Consider the following 18,843-nt stretch of genomic DNA (forward strand, 5'->3'; position numbering starts at 1 on the left):
TTCCTCTCCCCTTCCTTGCAGGTTCGAAGGCTTTTATAAGCCCCAATGATGGTGGATATATGGTGAGTCATCGGATCTATGATGGTGACTCACCATAGATCGTGATGTGTGCGGCTGTCCTTATATCTTCTAGAGTCTTCGGTGCGGCGATGTCGTCGTGGCAGCAGCTGGATGGGGAACATAACGGCGGAGTGGTTGAAGTAGAGGTGGCAGAGCAGTTGGATCATAGAGGCGGCATCGAAAGCACCCTAGGGTTTCGGCTGGATTCATTCTAGACCGTTGGATCATGCCAGATCAAATGTATGTTGAAGCTAGTGGCTGAAAACCCTAATCGTACAGTTGGGTTATCTGGACCGGGTCGGGTATCGGGTCTGGAATTATAATCGGGTTGTGGGTTTTTTGTCTTGTAGTATTATTTATTTATTATTAATAATAATAAAATAATAATAATAATATTAATAATAATAATAATAATAATAATAAAAGATCGAGACAAAAATTTAATGTCTATAGCTGCCCCTCTTTGCCCATTCTTGTGTTAACAAGAATAGGGCAAAGACGAAAAGACAATAAATTTTTGTTCAGTTGACTTCTCTTGATTAAGACAGAGTTGTTGAATCCTCAAGTGATGGATTTGAATCTTTGCTGATCTCTGGAATTCAAATCAAGACACCCTCGAAGGCTTAATTTCTTAGTTGTCAAGGAACCCCTTTGTTATGCTTAGCTTCCTTTAACAGTTCTTACAGATGACCCGAAGGATTTCAACATCTTGCACTGAAGGTCTTACAGATGACCCGAAGGCTTTAACATCTTGCACTGAAGGGCTTACAGATGACCCGAAGGATTTATAGATTAAGAAACCCCCGGAAGATTAGTTTCTAAAATCTCATTTGAAAACATCCTGCATTGAAGGTCTTATGGATGACCCGAAGGCTTTAACATCTTGCACTGAAGGGCTTACAGATGACCCGAAGGATTTTAACATCTTGCATTGAAGGTCTTACAGATGACCCAAAAGATTTCAACATCTTGCACTGAAGGTCTTACAGATGACCCGAAGGCTTTAACATCTTGCACTGAAGGTCTTACAAATGACCCGAAGGATTTATAGATTAAGAAACCCCGAAGGATTAGTTTCTAAAATCTCATTTGAAAACATCCTGCACTGAAGGTCTTATGGATGACCCGAAGGTTTTTTTGAAAACATCCTGCATTGAAGGTCTTATGGATGGTCTTATAGATGGTCTTATGGATGGCTCGTAGGACTTACAAATTTGAGAAATAGTTTACTAAGTAAGAAACTTTGGAAATCTTTTTCTTACTATTCAACAATTTCATTTTTAGAAAAGATTAAATGAGAAACTTTGGAAATCGTTTTCTCATTTTTCGAAATAACTTGATTGGGTATCATGCCCTAACTTTAAAATAATACTCATTCTTGTGGATTGCATTCATCTATTCTTCAGATGTTTGCCTTTCCTGTCATGATTCCTGTATTTGAGTTTTGAATTCTACCTTCTCTTTGTAAGGTATTTTCATCATGAATCTTCTTTTTTCATACGAAGATCTATAAAAACCTTGTGTTTGAATGCAATCAAATGTATCGATGTAATGCAATTTCTAATATGTAAATGATGTTCTTATGAATGCATGAATGTTGATGCAATCTTCATTTGATTTTAAATTGGTGAACTCGGTCTTCCTTCACTTGATCAAAATGTCATTTCAAGCTGGCATTTCTGATGAACCATCTGATCCACTTGTATCTTTGTGTCTTCTTTGTTTCATTAAAGTCTCAGATGAAATGTTTAATTTATGGAACTCTTGTTGTAATCATAATTATGACCTTGATGCCCCATTTTGTCTTTGATAAAACCAGCTTTCTTCGTCTGGATTTGTGTAGAAATCCAATAAAGCTTTCATCTTTGAAAAGAGAATCTATCATCTTTGAAGAATGAATCTATCATCTTTGAAGAATGTAGATGTAGATATGCCCAACTCAACAATGATTAATTATGAGAGCAATCTATTCTGATTTGACTCTTGAAACACTTTACAAGGAGGATTTATCCTAAATTCTTTCATGTCTCTACATCTAATTAGATCTCGAATAAAGTCATTCATACCATATCATGTCGAGATGTTTAACAATATCATATTGTTCAATCTTAGTTGGCTCCACTAGTTTATTGTTGTTAAAATTTCAGCTTCCCTTCTGTGGAAAGAAATTGTCATCATATCTAACTTTTAACCTTGGGATCGAAGAAGTCAAACTTCATCTTAGATCCATGAATGGAAATACCATATGATTATAACATTGGTTCAACACCATAATTACTGGTTCGTAGAATATTTGACAACACATTCATTATTTCTTGTGGTTTCTGCACAGATGTTCGTAAAACATTTGACAACACATTTATTTTTTTCTTGTGGCTTTTGCACAGATGTTCGTAAAACATTTCACAACACATTCATCTTTTCCTATAGCTTCTGCACAAATTTCTTAATTAGTGAACTCCTTGCATAGTGTTTGGAGTTTTTGTATGGTGTTACAAGGACACTTAAGAACAGAACTCAATAGGAATACAAGGGGATGCATTGGTTTGCCAGCATCAAATCATCAGAATAATGCAACTGTATAATGAACAAAGCAATTATATATAGTCAGCTCCATTGTCACGGCTTCACCATTTTCATTCTTCATTCATTTCTGTCTTACTGGAAATATTTTCTCAATTCAATGATCTTGACACAGGATGATATGGACCTTCAATATGCCCCAATATTTGCTAATACAAATGTTCAAAATGCGACAACATTCATAATTATGATTGAAATGGGCTTTCAGCATGCCCCAACATTTGTTTTTTGTTGTTGTTGTGAGCTTTCAAAAATGCCCCACCTTTTCATACTGATGTGCCTTCAAAATACCCCACATGGATATGTCTGAAGTGGCCTTTAAAATGCCCCAACATTTGCTGATACAGATGTTAAAAACATTAATTCTTGCTGAGATGAGCCTCCAAGAATGCCCAAATATTCATATTGCTGTGAGCCTTCAAAATGTCCCACATGGACCATTTCTGTTTGAATTAGGCATTCAAAATGCCCCAGTATTCTATTTCTGGTTAAAATGGGCCTTCAAGATGTCCCACACTCAATAGGAATACAAGGGGATGCATTGGTTTGCCAGCATCAAATCATCAGAATAATGCAACTGTATAATGAACAAAGCAATTATATATAGTCAGCTCCATTGTCACGGCTTCACCATTTTCATTCTTCATTCCTTTCTGTCTTACTGGAAATATTTTCTCAAATCAATGATCTTGACAGGATGATATGGACCTTCAATATGCCCCAATATTTGCTAATACAAATGTTCAAAATGCGACAACATTCATAATTATGATTGAAATGGGCTTTCAGCATGCCCCAACATTTGTTTTTTTTGTTGACGTGAGCTTTCAAAAATGCCCCACCTTTTCATACTGATGTGCCTTCAAAATACCCCACATGGATATGTCTGAAGTGGCCTTTAAAATGCCCCAACATTTGCTGATACAGATGTTAAAAATATTAATTCTTGCTGAGATGAGCCTCCAAGAATGCCCAAATATTCATATTGCTGTGAGCCTTCAAAATGTCCCACATGGACCATTTCTGTTTGAATTAGGCATTCAAAATGCCCCAGTATTCTATTTCTGGTTAAAATGGGCCTTCAAGATGTCCCACACTCAATAGGAATACAAGGGGATGCATTGGTTTGCCAGCATCAAATCATCAGAATAATGCAACTGTATAATGAACAAAGCAATTATATATAGTCAGCTCCATTGTCACTGCTTCACCATTTTCATTCTTCATTCCTTTATGTCTTACTGGAAATATTTTCTCAAATCAATGATCTTGACACATGATGATATGGACCTTCAATATGCCCCAATATTTGCTAATACAAATGTTCAAAATGCAACAACATTCATGATTATGATTGAAATGGGCTTTCAGCATGCCCCAACATTTGTTTTTTTTGTTGATGTGAGCTTTCAAAAATGCCCCACCTTTTCATACTGATGTGCCTTCAAAATACCCCACATGGATATGTCTGAAGTGGCCTTTAAAATGCCCCAACATTTGCTGATACAGATGTTAAAAACATTAATTCTTGCTGAGATGAGCCTCCAAGAATGCCCAAATATTCATATTGCTGTGAGCCTTCAAAATGTCCCACATGGACCATTTCTGTTTGAATTAGGCATTCAAAATGCCCCAGTATTCTATTTCTGGTTAAAATGGGCCTTCAAGATGTCCCACATGGATCTGTCTAAATTGGGCCTTCAAAATGCCCCAACATTATAAACTGTAAGGCTTACTCTCAATGTTTGTTTGATTTGAATCTCATGATCCCCATGAGGTCCAATTTTGCTAATGCCCCGTTAAGGGTACTCATGGATCTATTCGTGCACAAATCTGTTAATCTTGAATGCTTTAATTCTGGTGTCACTAAACAACAATGTTGTTCAGTAGCTTAAAGATTTTTCATGTTGTTGCCAAAAACATTTAAGAAGTAATCAATCATTCTGACAGAAATGTCTGAGATATGTGCCTCTTCTGAATGAGGTGACCATCTCCTTCTTGATTTGGTCGCATTCTTGCCCTTTTTTCTATGCACTAAGATATATGCTCTTTTTGAATAGGGTAATCCTTCTTGATGAATTGCTGATAATGTCACAAAAGAGCATTTACAAGTACAATTCTTCAGACTTTCTGGTTCTTATACCACTTGCCTTCAAGAATGTGAAATGCTTCATCACTTATTCTTTTTCTATAGTAGAGGTAGAATAGGCATCAACTTGCTTTAAGGACCTTCCTCATTTAAGACTGTCCTGTTTGAAAATGTTTTTCATCTTTTCTTTATCAAAGAATGAAAGAATTTTGTAAAATATTGCCTATTACAGGTTCACAATAAAATCAAATCATAAGCATGAATTCAAAGAATATCAAAAGAATAAACAACTCTTTAATGTTTGAGAATTATAGCTCTTTGACAAGTATCAAAATTTGGTTTGGTTTCAGGACGGCTTTCCTATTTTCTATGGTTACATCTATTTAAGATATCACTCATCTCTCTTTCCTTTTGTGAACTTTACCACATGCCTCAATTTAAGGACTTGGTATTTTAACCAGATGCGTACAAAATGACGCAACTTGTATAACCAATTACTAGAATACTTCTATTTCAATTCTCTGAAATTTTCCATTTGTGTAAGCTTTGTAAACTCTAGCAAAAGCAGCGCGAAAATATCAGTCTAAAAATAAAATTTTTGAGTGCTAGTGTGAGGTTAACTATAACAGGTGTTCCTTAACCCCCTTTGTTCATCCTTATGTAGTAACTTTTTGCCATTTTGGCTAGTTGAATTCAGCTTATTGTATATAATAATATAATTACCTTTATCAGGCTAGTTGAAACTTATCCATAAAGCTGGTGTGATTAACCAACTGCTCTAGAGGGACAATTTTATTACATATAATAGTATAACAAGCTAGCTGAATATTATCCATAATGCCGGGGTGATTAACCAATTGCTTTAGGGGGACAACTCAAGCATAACAGGCTACCTGAATATTATCCATAAAGCCGGGGCTATTAACCAATTGCTTTAGGGGGATAACTTAACCTTTATTGTATATATAATATAATATGAGTATAAGGCATCAGCTTGTTAAGCAGAATCTGTTATAGTCTAGGTGTTTTAATGGAAATCAGAAAAAATCTCTTCGTTAGAGTTCAATTCCCAAGCAACTGACTTAAACTAGATTTACCATTGTGAAGATTATGTTCATCATCGAACGTCATCAATAGAAAAATACTCTAGTCGGTTTTGTAATGTAATACACCAACGATGCCCCATGTTGTATGCTCCTATATATAAATACCAAGCCTTTTTGTAATTCCTTTCAATAGGAGAAGGCTATCTCATATTTATAATAGGATAGTGTTTGGGTGTATTTCTTCTGAGGTAAGGTCAAAGGTCCTTGTTTTTCTGGTTTTCAATCCTGATATTTTGTCAAAGATTATAACTTTAATCATGAAGAGTTTTTTAATCCAGTTGATATTCAAAGAACTGCAAGATTGCAAAATTGATTCAATGCTTATAACCTTACAAGCAACACAAATTTATTTATTGCACAAAAGGCGTAGAAAGGAAAAAAAACATGTTCAAACAAGATGCTGAAAATAGAAAGGTACTACAAAGGTATATAATAACCTCCACTTGTTTTGTTTAGCTTGCTCTATCATTCCTCGAATATTGGGTGTGTACTTGGCCCAGGATTTTCATCCTTATTTGCCCCCTCATTTCTTGATCATTTCTTGTGTCAAGACTTTCTTGTCAACGAGTGTCTCTATTTCTTTTAAAAGTGGCCAACAACTCCCTGTTGAATGCCTCATTATCCCCAAGTGAAAATTACAGAAGCTATTTTGATCATAGCAATGAGCATAAGGTTTGGGTAACACTTTCACCAATCTTGGTGTAATGTATTTACCTTTAACCAAATGAGGTTACAAATCTAAAATGGAAGTTTGGAACACTTCCAAAGTCTTTCTTGATAGTGTGATTTTCTTTGGTCTATTCGAACAACTACTTGCTCTTTTTCTTTTTCAATTGCGGGGACTCTGGATGCGACATTCATTCGCATCATCAGCTTTCGCTTTTTGATCCGTCGGGCTCTTGGATGTGACTTTTGAGTTTCATTCGCTGATTACATTTTCAATTAATTCTCCATTTTTCATAAGATTCTCAAATTCCTTCGTCGGATTTGCCAACATTAACTCAAATAAAGGAGCGGGAAGGGAATCCCGAAATATATGTGATATCTATTCTTCTAACATGGGAGGTTAAACTTGTGCTGCAACTCCTCTCCATCTTAAGGCATACTTCTGAATCCCTTCATTGGCTTTCATTCTTACTCTTTGAAGATCCATACGTGTTGGAGCTAAGCCTTTAACATACCGATATTGTCCCAAAAATGCATCAGCTAAATCAAACTGTCTCTTGATCTACTCTTGATTTAAATGATTGTACCATACTACTGCTGGTCCAATGAGGCTATCATGGAATGAGTGAATTAACAAATCATCAGAATTTAAATATCATTTCATTTTTCTGCAAAACATTCTCAAGTGGATTAGGGAACAACTGGTACCATCATATTTATCAAAATCAAACATTTTGAATTCATGGGGAATAACCAAGTCTGAAACCAAGCTGAGCTCTCTTGCTTCTAATTTTTTGTGACAGACATTAAAACCTTTCATATTTCTGATTACTTCATCCACCCTCTTGAATCCCTCCTCATATTATGAATAATTAATGAGGCTAATCTTTGAGTTCGAGTGGGATGCCCCAGGGTTTGTTATCATTCTCGATTTATTGATTTGGTAGCACTGTTGCTCTTTAGTAATTATCTTTTCTTTATCTGATACCATCCCCTGAATAATTTGATTCGATCCATTTTGTAGAGAATTCGATGCTTCTTTCCTTATATCTTGATGTAACCCTGTCAATTATTCTGGCCACTGATCTTGTAATCCCTCACGAGATTGCTCCATTATTTTTATGATGATGATACAGTAATATGAATGAATAATCTCGATTTTACTATTACAAAACCTTTCATGAATTATTTACATGTTTTTATAACCAATGCATATAACAATACTTAAATAAAACTGTAATGTAAATGCGAAAATGGGAATGCAAACTGTGCAATACAACAGCAAACATAAAAGTATGAATGCAAAATGAAAATGCAAAGATGCAAAATGCAAATGCATGTATGAAAAAGGTGTTACTCAAGAGTGATCATCTTAAAACAGATTTCATTGAACACAAAAGTTTCGATACATCAAACAAAACTTTTACATATAGAAGATAACTTCCACTCTTATATTCTCTATTTCCCTTAAAAGCCAAATTAACTTCCACTCATGCTCAGGTGTAGAGTTGTCAATCTGCTTTAATTCTCTTTGAATCCAGCTAAGTCTATCAGCTTATGAGCCACATTGTTTGCTTGAGCATCAACTTTCTTCATGATATTGTCTTTTTCCTTCATCTTTTGTGTCAATTCTCAGAGTTGTAAACAATGTTCATTTTTTCTTGTGAGAGAATCTTTGTGTTCAAGAAGTTCTTGTATATAATCTCCATAATCATCTAAACATTTCATAAATGTCTTATTTCTGGTCTTAGTGGCTTTTAATTCAGTATCAATCTCATGCTGATGGATTTGATATGATGTTTCTTATTGGCTATGACTCTTCTTAACATTTGATTTTCAGCTTGATATTTTCTTAATTCAATGACAGTTGTATTGCGTGTTTCTTCTGCAATTTGTAAATCATGAGAAAACTTCTTGGCTCGTCTGATAACTCTGTAAAAAGGTCACATTTTAAGACCTTTTCACTTAAGTTATTGAATGTTTAAGAGCTCATTTAGGACCATGTAGATGCATTTAGAAGCATTTAGTTGCATTTGGTGGAATTCGGCTTGCCGCGACATTTAAATTTGTCACCAGTGCTACCTTATGGGAAGGTGTTTGTCTAATGATATTGAGAGCAAGAAAATGAGAAAAGGAAATGTCATGACATAAGGAAACTGCTGAGCAGAATGAAAATGTTGAGTTGGATTGGCATTTCGAAAGCGAGCCAAGTGTAAGAAGATATTTTTAGCCAGCTGTCTTTTACTTTCCGTGATCTCTGCCCGAGAAATCTGCCTCGAAGATCCGCTTGGAGAGGTCGGCGCTGCTACAGTCGATCCTGCTGACCACGCCGCCTGCTCTGCAAATCCTGTCTATCCTTGGGCGTCTACAGTGGGATTATACCAGGTACTCAGTCAGCAACCCATACTGGATCACTGCTATGCTCTGCCCGATACTCACGTGATTTAAGCATGGTTTGGGGTTTTCTAGGAATTTTAACACCAAGTCCTAGGGTTAATTTTCCCCTATAAATAGAGGATGAAACCACAATGTTAGAGACTTTGGTTTCACCTAGATTTGACCTTAAAAATTTAGAGAGAGAGTCTCATATTTCACCGTCAATCCTACTTGGCATGGCATTTCTCCTTGACAATCTTGAGGGAGTGGCGTCCTGAGCGTTCGAGAGGAGCCAGTTCGCTGGGAGCAGTTCTTAGTGGCCGAGGGAAGCATTGGGCAGTGCACATCGAAGGCTTTCTCCCCCCCTTAGTTATTTGCTTTCATATTTTGTTGTTGGGTTATAAGGAACGAATGAAACTTGTTTTGTGCTTGTTTATTTCGAACCCCACCATGAACTAATCCTATTTGGTAGGAGTTCACTTGGATGTTTAAGTTTTTATTTCAATGGATGGTTATTTTTCTATGTTATATTTTGTTTTGTTTATGAAACTTAATGCCTTAAGGTTATAGGAGCTACGAGAGTAGCCTTTCCTTAGGAGGTCTTGAGGGTTCGAGAGAATGCCTTGGTAAAATATCCTTAGTATTCGAGAGAAACTAGGAAAGAACTACATAAAAAAGGGGTTCTTGGTAGTAACTAGGCCTAATCCACCTTAGAGATAAGGTTAGGATTTCATTCGACTAAAAGGAGTTGTACAAGATCGATAGGTTAGATGTTAATGCTGCCGTAAAAAGGTATTACCGAGACATATCCTGTTATCTGGACTAATAGGATCACTGCAGGGGTTTACGCCAATCGGTTTTGCCAGGGCATCTTTAATCTGTCGAGTCCCTTACTAGAGATAGCTTAGGGCACCTTAGTAGACTCTGTCGGGCAGGCTAGGCATAGAAGGAATACCATTTAGAGAAATAGACTTAGATTTTCCTAGTGACTCCTATCACTCATTCCCATAGCTTCTTGTCGTGTGAGAAAGACAAAGTCCTATTAATCAAATCGTATATTTACATTTCATTTTGGCTTGACATTTTCATTTGTTTGCACTCAACACTATTTAATTTGCCACGACATTTCTATCCACTTTGCCACGACATATCCATTTGCTACCATACCACTATTCCATTTCTACAACATTCATCTCATTTTGCCACAACATTATCATTTGTACATATCATCACTAACTTTACTTAGGTGACAAAGTAAAGCGCTTTGATAGAACTTATTCAACTTACTCCAATCCCTGTGGAGACGATACTCACTTATCACTATATTACTTGTTCGATTGTGTATACTTGCACATATATCTGCACTTATTTATAGTATTTATACCGAGAGGACAAGTTTTTGGCGCCGTTACCGGGGATTAGCAACTGGAAGTTAATTTGTTTTGTCAAAGCATTTTTATTTTACTTGTTCATTTTTTTTGTATAGTTTTACTTGTTATTTTCCTTGTCTTTTCAGGTTTTTATTTTACGTACTCAACGTGCTCAAGCAAACATGTATCAAATCAGAAATCAAGGAATTGGTCAAGAGGAATATCAGAATGTCGAGGCAATTCCGAATGCTGGGAATGCAGCTAGGCCTCGCAGTATTTGAGATCATTTAAAGCCTATCATGAACGACCTAAATCTTAGAATTGTGGTACCCATAATTCAGGCGTCGACTTTGAGCTCAAACCGGTTATGTTCGACATGTTCGACTTTATTGGACAGTTTGGTGGTACTCCTCAGGAGGATGCAAGGCAACATGTTCAGGCATTTTCGGAGGTCTGTGACTCCTTTCGACAACAAGGTGTGCATGAAGATGTGATGAAATTGAAGTTATTTCTATATTCTTTGAAAGATCACGCCAGGGCATATATATATATATATATTATTAGAATAATTTAACTTTAATTAATTATTAAGGATTAAAATAAAATATATTAAAATTTAAGGGACTAAATCTATTATTTTATCCTATATATATATATATAAATATTAATTAATGACCAAAATAAAATATATTAAAATATAAAGACAAAATTAAAAAGGCTCATAAATTCAATTAGGTGACTAAAATGAAAATTTTACAAAATCTTAAGGACTACATACATAGTTTTCCCATTAGTAAATTACGAAGACAACCCTCACCAAAGCGGCGTCGTTTTGGTGAGGGTATAAATACCAAAAAATCGGCCTTAATGGCATATTCTTCTTCATTTTCCATTTATATCTCTCTCGCCTCTCTAGGATTCCCTCACTGGAGGAAATCTGACCACCGATCGACCGTCATTCTCCGGCGACGATAGCCACCGATAACAGTGGCCGGAGTTAGACAAAAAAAACCCAAATCGTAGATCTAAAAATACTAAAGTCTATTTCGAACTCCTTTCTTTCTAAAACCTACTAGACCGACGTAAATTTGAGTTTATAACTTCGAAAACCCGACGACTTTTGGTTTCTTGGTAAGCTTTTCTTTTTATTTCTTTTGATTTGATGCTGGCTATGTATGGTTTGCTTTCTTCCCGTTCTTGCTATCTGTTTGTTGGTTTCTTCCTTGTTTCCCCTCCCCTTCCTTGCAGGTTCGAATGCTTTTATAAGCCCCAATGATGGTGGATATATGGTGAGTCACCGGATCTATGATGGTGACTCACCATAGATCGTGATGTGTTCGGCTGTTCTCATATCTTCTAGAGTCTTCGGTACGACGATGTCGTCGTGGCAGCAGCTGGATGGGGAACATAACGACGGAGTGGTTAAAATAGAGGCGGCGGAGCAGTTGGATCATAGAGGCGGTGCGAAATCACCTAGGGTTTCGGTTGGATTCATTCTGGACCGTTGGATCATGCCAGATCCAATGGCTGTGGAAGCTGGCGGCTGAAAACTCTAATCGTATTGTTGGGTTATTTGGACCGGGTCGGGGATCGGGTCTGAAAGTGTAATCGGGCTGTGGTTTTTGGGCTTGTAGTATTATTTATTTATTAATAATAATAAAAATATATATAATATTAATATTAATAATAATAATAAAGATCGAGACAAAAATTTAATGTCTACATAAATTTTACATAATTAATATTTTTTATTAAAAAACTCTTTATTCTATAAAGATTAATTTCGTCGAGGACTGTTGAAATTGGAGATTAAACATGTAGTACGCGTCACATCATTTACAAAATTTCCTAGTAATGGCTTTGCTTAGAGGTGGTAAATCGGTCATTCGGATCGGTGTACAACTATGGCATCATTTTAATGGAGTTTACTGGCAAAAGACGTACCGACAGAATGTTTCCAGGAGAGTTGAGCCTACGTGAGTATGTAAAGACTGTCATGTCTGATCATGCAGTGGAGATAGTTGATAGTAGGCTCAATTTTGAAGATGAAGCAGCCTTCAATCAAAATGGCCAAAGCAGCAGAGGCATCAACAACATCATGAAATGTTTGGGCTCGGTGCTTAGCATAGGAGTGTCTTGCTCGGATGATTCTCCGAGTGAACGAATGAACATCAGTGATGTGCTGAGAGAACTTCAGAAGACTAGAAATATCTTCTTGGAGATCAAAGGAGAAGAACGTTGCAAGGTTCAGTGCATCAAAGGGGACATTAGAAATTTGTACCAAAAATAAGTGTTAAATACGGTTTTAGTCTTCCTAGTATGTTAACATTTGAAATACAATTCTAATTTAAGGCAGCCCATCTGGGTTATCATAATGACAAAGTTCATAGCATTAAACTAAACAAGAAGCATGATGACATTTACAAATGCAGCCTTAATATGAAACATGAACATGACCGATTGTCAAATAACTATCCTCAAACATTACGATCGGTGCAAAAGTAACTAAAATTTTCAATATTTACGACATTTTCCCTCCCGGGGGGGCTTTTCCTTGTTCCATTCGTACACGTATAAGTGCACTTCATGTGAATAGATTATCAATAGATAGTTGGAACTGTATCAAAAGTTGTACAAAAAATTTTCATGTGAACACAGCGAATTACCTGAAGGACACTACTGTATCTATTCTTAGAATTCTATCGTTTCAGGAGGTGATGATGGTGCTGAAGTGATGCAGAACGGTGCTGTAGAGTTTGAAAATCTTGGTGTAGATTTTACTTCTAGGAAGAAGAGTTTTAGTGAACTAAGATCCAAGAGGAAGACAGGCATGAAATCATCAACATCTCAAGGTTCAAGCACCGGTTTAGCTGAAGGTTTCAAGAACCTTTCAGCAAGTAAAATTCAAATAAGACGGCAGAACAGACGGAGATCTCGCTTGCTTGCTTTCTTCAAAGAGAAGGCATGAAACCGTTGAAAATGCTCAGTTATCATCTCGGAAAGGAATGGATGAACGTGCAATACATTTTAAGTATATACCTTTCAGTTAAATTAATTTGAATTGTATATAGAATAATGCCTTCTTGTATACTCTTTAGGGAGTTGATTCAAATCCAAAAAAAAATCAGATAAAGGTGTAAATGAATAATGCGATCAGTAAACTATTCATAAACCATTCATATAATGTTCGTTTATATTGATTTGTTAAACTAAATAAACAAGTATGAACAAAAGAATCTATGTTCATTTAATAAATAAACAAACAAGAACATATATGTATTCGATTCGTGTGCTTTCACAAACAAGCTCGTGTACTAACTCATTTATCACACATTTAGAATGTTTGTCAACTCATTCATTTATGTTTATGAACAAGCTCATTTATTCGATTCTCCTTTTCTTTTAATTTTTTTATATTTTAAATATTGATAAAAGTAAAGACTAAATCAAACACATGGTAAATACTAAACAAACATGTTCGCTAAATAAACAAGTTCATGAACATATAAACGAATACGTTCATGAACATTAAACAAACATATTCGTGAACAATAAATAAATGAACGCGAACACCTTCAAAAATAAATAAACAAACACAAACACGATATTAAAATTTTTAAACGAATAGAACATGAACACCTTAAAAAATAAACAAACGAACACGAGCATAACATTATTTGTTCAAGATCGGTTCATTTACACCCCTAAAACATAGACAAAAACAATTAACTTAGATAAGTAAAATATTTAACTTTGACAGCCAAAACAACGTTTTGAAACAAAATCTTAAAAAGGTTTGAAAAGGCTACGAAAGTCTACTAAAGTATTACTTGGAAGTTCTTGAATATTGTGATTACTCACTCAAGGCAAGACATGCATGCATGTAGTCTAGTATCGACCGATTCCCCAGACTCTGATTACACCATCTGTATAACCACTAAACAAGGTGCTACCGTCGGCACTCCAGTTCAAGCTTGTGCAGTATATCACCTGCAAATTTCATACAAAATTGAAATTTTAAATTGTTTGTATTCTTTTGTTTGCAATGCCATAGAATATAATTTCATCAAACCTGACAAGTGACGATGCCAATTGCTGAATTGAGAGCAACTCAAAAACCAGAGTCAAAACAATAATCAGAACAAGGAATAAACCAATCCAGAACCTTATAAACTTGCTTCAAGTAAAGCTTTTAACTTTACGACTTGAGGGGAGAAAATGAAGCAGACTTCAGAGTAGGAATTATCCTCTGGGTTATCATAATGACAAAGTTTAAAGCTTTAAACTAAACAAGAAGCATGATTATGTTTACACATGCTACCTTAATATGAAACATGAACATGACTAATTGTCAAATAACTATCCACAAACATTACAATCTGTGCAAAATTAAATAAAATTTTAGGAAAATGCACATGATTTCTAAAAGGGAAAAAAACAATCAACGATGAATAAAGGGTAATTAAAATTAAAATGCTTGTCTGGATATATTCATAGTAATTAAAATTATAATGCTTGTCTGGATAGTTTCATGGTAAATAGTATTAAACGTGCAGCTAAATTCTATATGCTCAGCATATACACAAGAGTAACAAGCAATCTCCATCACCATAGGTCAAAAAAAAGTCAATCCAATGTTTTTTGTCCAGGATCAAACTCAGGACAAGACCATTGTCAACCAAAGAATAATAATAAATTATTTGACACTACAATCATGGTTCAGTTGATAAAAACCAACCAGTTTCATTAGGATACCATTGGAATAATAGACTCATAGTATATGCTCAGCATATACAGAAGAATAACAAGCAATCTCCATCATCATAGATCAAAAATCAAAAGTCGGTCCAATTTTTTTCCAGGATCAGACGCGGGACTGGACTGGTATCAACCTAATAATAAATCATTTGACACTGCACCCGTGGTTCAGTATATAAAATCCAATCAGATTCTTAGGATTCCATTGACATAATAAAGAATCATAGTAAAGCTACACAGCACCTAAAGTTCCATACAAACTATGGCATTTAACTTAAAAAAACAATGGATTGATATCAAACAATTGAACATGCATAAAAGATTACTAGTAAAGCAAGCATTTTATAAGACTTTTTAAGAGTAGTGATTACCTTCTCCTTGTTTGCATTATCAGTGACATCAGATTTCTCCGCCTCGGCCTTGAGATCAACCTTCAAGTCCTCCACAATGCTTTTGCTCTCCAGGTCCCAGATCTTGATACTCTGCTCAGTAGCAGCGCAAAGCCAGTACCTGTTTGGACTAAAGCAAAGCGAATGAATGATCCAACCAGCGTCGAGACTGTAAAGCTTCTTTCCTTCAGCCAAATCCCACAATAGAATCACCCCGTCTTTTCATCCACTAGCACACAAGGACCCATCAGGCGAAACAGCCACCGTGTTCACGTAACCGGAATGTCCAGCCAATGTGTTTCGAATCTTGCAATTGGTCAAATTCCAAACTTTCACAGTCTTATCCCAAGAAGCCGAAACAATGGTGGGTTGGAGCGTATTCGGGCTGAAACGAACACAGCTAACCCAATCGGTATGAGCATCACCATCTTGGATAGTGTATTTGCACTCCCCGAGTGTGTTCCAAAGCTTGATGCTTCGATCACGTGAGGCCGAAACGATCTGACGGTTGTCAATCGAAAAGGCAACGGAAAGAACATCTTTGGTATGGCCGACGAAGCGACGAGCAGAGATTCCGGCGTTCAAGTCCCAGAGACGAAGCTCACCGTCCCATGAACCGGAGAGAGCGAACTGCGAATCAGAGGAGAGGACAACGTCTTGGACGAAGTGAGAGCGGCCGGTAAGACGGCGGCGAGCGACACCGAAGGTCTTTTCGTCTTTGGTCAAGTGCCAGAGGATGATGGATTTGTCACGGGAGGAAGTGACGATCATGTCGGAATTGTCGATGGGGTGGCGATGGCAGTGACCATGTCGGTGTGGGCTCGCATGGTGCCGCGGAGAACCAATCCCTCGGAAGCCATTGTCGTTGACGCGGCCGCGTGAACTTAGAGTTTCGAAGAAGATGAAAGCATAAAAGTAAGAGTTTGGGAAACGGAAATGCGTGGGTATAAGAAGTATATATAGTACCTGTCTATAAGAATTAGGGTTTCGCTTGTTGGAACTTAGTTAAAAAGTTGAACCAACCGATCCAATTGAACTAACCGGATCGATTTTAATAATATTGTCTCTAAGTTAATTATATCACATATTTTTAAATATTTTCTATTTATTTTTAAACTATAAATCTTATTCTAAATTTCCCTTTAAAATTTTAATATGGTATGCAACATTCACATTTCTCTATGTTGTGGTTACTTTGCATTAAAAATTATGGTTTAGCTTGTTTTCATTAGTTTTGGTTTGTTTTCGTAAGTTTTAATGTGTATTGATCTCTATCGGTTGTTGTTTGATTTTGTTATTTATTAATATGTTAACGCATTTATAATATATGTTAGCTCGGCTCTTTTTTAGTTAAGAGGGTGTTATAGTTATTGGTTATTTTGGATTCTCGAAGCAAGTTTCTTTTCTTAGTTTTTCTCTTTATACGTGGTTCTACGGAATTCCTTTGTTGTGGTTACTATTAATTAACTTTACTAATATATTTTAACGCATTTATAATGATATTGTCGCAACCGAAAGACCGTCTTTCGGTTGGGCCCCGGAATTGGGCTTCGACTTGAAAAATGTGGATTGGAGTCGCCACCGATCATTTATTTAAAAATAAATGGGTTGATCGGATACGCTATTTCTTACCTGATCTGCGTCTTACCAGAAATATGTCGGGCTCGGGAGTCGGTTACGGTCAAGGAAGGATTAGCACCCTTGAACCGCCCTTTCGGTACTACGTAATTTCCAGTTGTCTTAATTAAGAAAAATAACAAGTTAAATTAAAAGGTAAAGTTTCGATCCTAATTACTTACCATTGATTGATTTGAAAAAAATCGAGAAATGTGTTAGATAAACAAGGTAAAGAAACAAATAAGATACAAGGGAAAAAAAATAAATAAATAAGTAAGATAAGAAAAAAAATAGTAAAGTAATAATTATATAGTAATATTTGAAAAAAGGAAAAGGAAAAAGAAATATATATATATCAAAGTATTAATAAAATAAGCTGTATATTACATCAAATACTTAAAAATAGAAAAGTTGCCCTCCCAATTCACCGAAAGTGGGGGCTTTAGTAAGAAATAAGACAAAAATTGGGCCCTCTAGGTTAGTAGTATATAATATAATGTTTAATAATAATAATGATAAAGACACAAGGTTTTTTTTTTAAAAAATAATAATATAATAATATGAATAAAAACGAAAATAATAAAAAATAATATAAATATATAAAGTTATAAGATATATTACAATAAAGAATAATCAAATAAAAATAATTAAGAATATATATATTTAATAATATGTATAAAATAAACTATTAAAAGTATAAAAAATACATACGACTAGATAAAGATAATTATAATATATATAGTAATATTAGACTTATAAGTAAAATATTAAAGAAATATATATAATAATAATAAAATATAGTAAAAAATCAAATGAAAAAATTTAATATATATATATATATATATATATATACATATAATAATAATAACATGAATAATAAAAAATGAATAAAATATCCATATAATAAATAAAGGGATAATATAGATTTTTAAAAAACTCTTCCTCTCCTTTAACCGAAAATCAAATCAGTTTTTAAAAATAAGCCTCGGGGTAGATCTAGGTTCGAAACATCGAAACCCCACCCATTTTGGTCATCGGCGCAACCCACGTTTTGGGTTATTCGAACCAAATTTCAAGAAAAATAACGTGCACATGCAAAAGAAAGAAAAAAAGAAAATGCTACCTTTTATTTCCTTTTCGAATCCTTTACAATAGCTTTGCCTTTGTATCTTCCCGTGCTTTCCTCTATGTTTTGTGTCTAAATCGTGTCTTACAATGGTGAGTTACAATGGCTATTTATAGTACTTGTGGATCCTATCTTTAGGAGTTTAAATCATAAAATTCTATCCTATTTTTTGAATCATAGCAAAATTCTATCATATCTTTAGGAGTTTGAATCCTAAAATTCTATCATATTTTTAGGAGTTTGAATCCTAGTAGGACGAAAAATGTGTGTTGACAGCTGCCCCTCTTTGCCCATAGTCGTGTAACGGGGATAGGGCAAAGATTAAAAGACACACTTTTCGTTCAGTGGAGTTGAAATTAACTCTGATGTTTCAATAACTCCCTGTCGAATTGAGTTACGGATGACTCCTACATCGTGAAGTCGAGTTCATCTTGAAATGATATGAAATTAAAGCCGTAGTTCGGAATTTGAATCAGCACGTGGCTTCCCGTTACCCTTCTGTCTTCTTCTCGGTTTAAAGACCTTGGATCGGAATAGAACTGAGAAATCTTCATTGACAGATAGCTTTTTCTTGACTTAAGCTATGCTGTTTGAAAATGTTTGCTTGTCACTAAGGCACGGCTAACCCAGGTCCTCTCCTCGACTTGAAAACCTCGACTGCAACCGGAAAGTAGTGCGATTGATGTGTCATTGAGCTGAATGG

The 18,843-nt window shown here is 35.4% G+C and overlaps 1 pseudogene; it reads right to left on the reverse strand.

Annotated features, from left to right (window-relative positions):
• Window positions 1-1,923: 1,923 nt before the first annotated feature.
• On the reverse strand, window positions 1,924-16,317 carry LOC120114924 (annotated as a pseudogene).
• Between the last annotated feature and the right edge of the window lie 2,526 nt (window positions 16,318-18,843).

The sequence above is a fragment of the Hibiscus syriacus genome, unplaced genomic scaffold (genome assembly GCF_006381635.1).
Source record: "Hibiscus syriacus cultivar Baekdansim isolate YM2019G1 unplaced genomic scaffold, ASM638163v2 tig00110254_pilon, whole genome shotgun sequence".
In the NCBI taxonomy this organism is placed as follows: Eukaryota; Viridiplantae; Streptophyta; class Magnoliopsida; order Malvales; family Malvaceae; genus Hibiscus; species Hibiscus syriacus.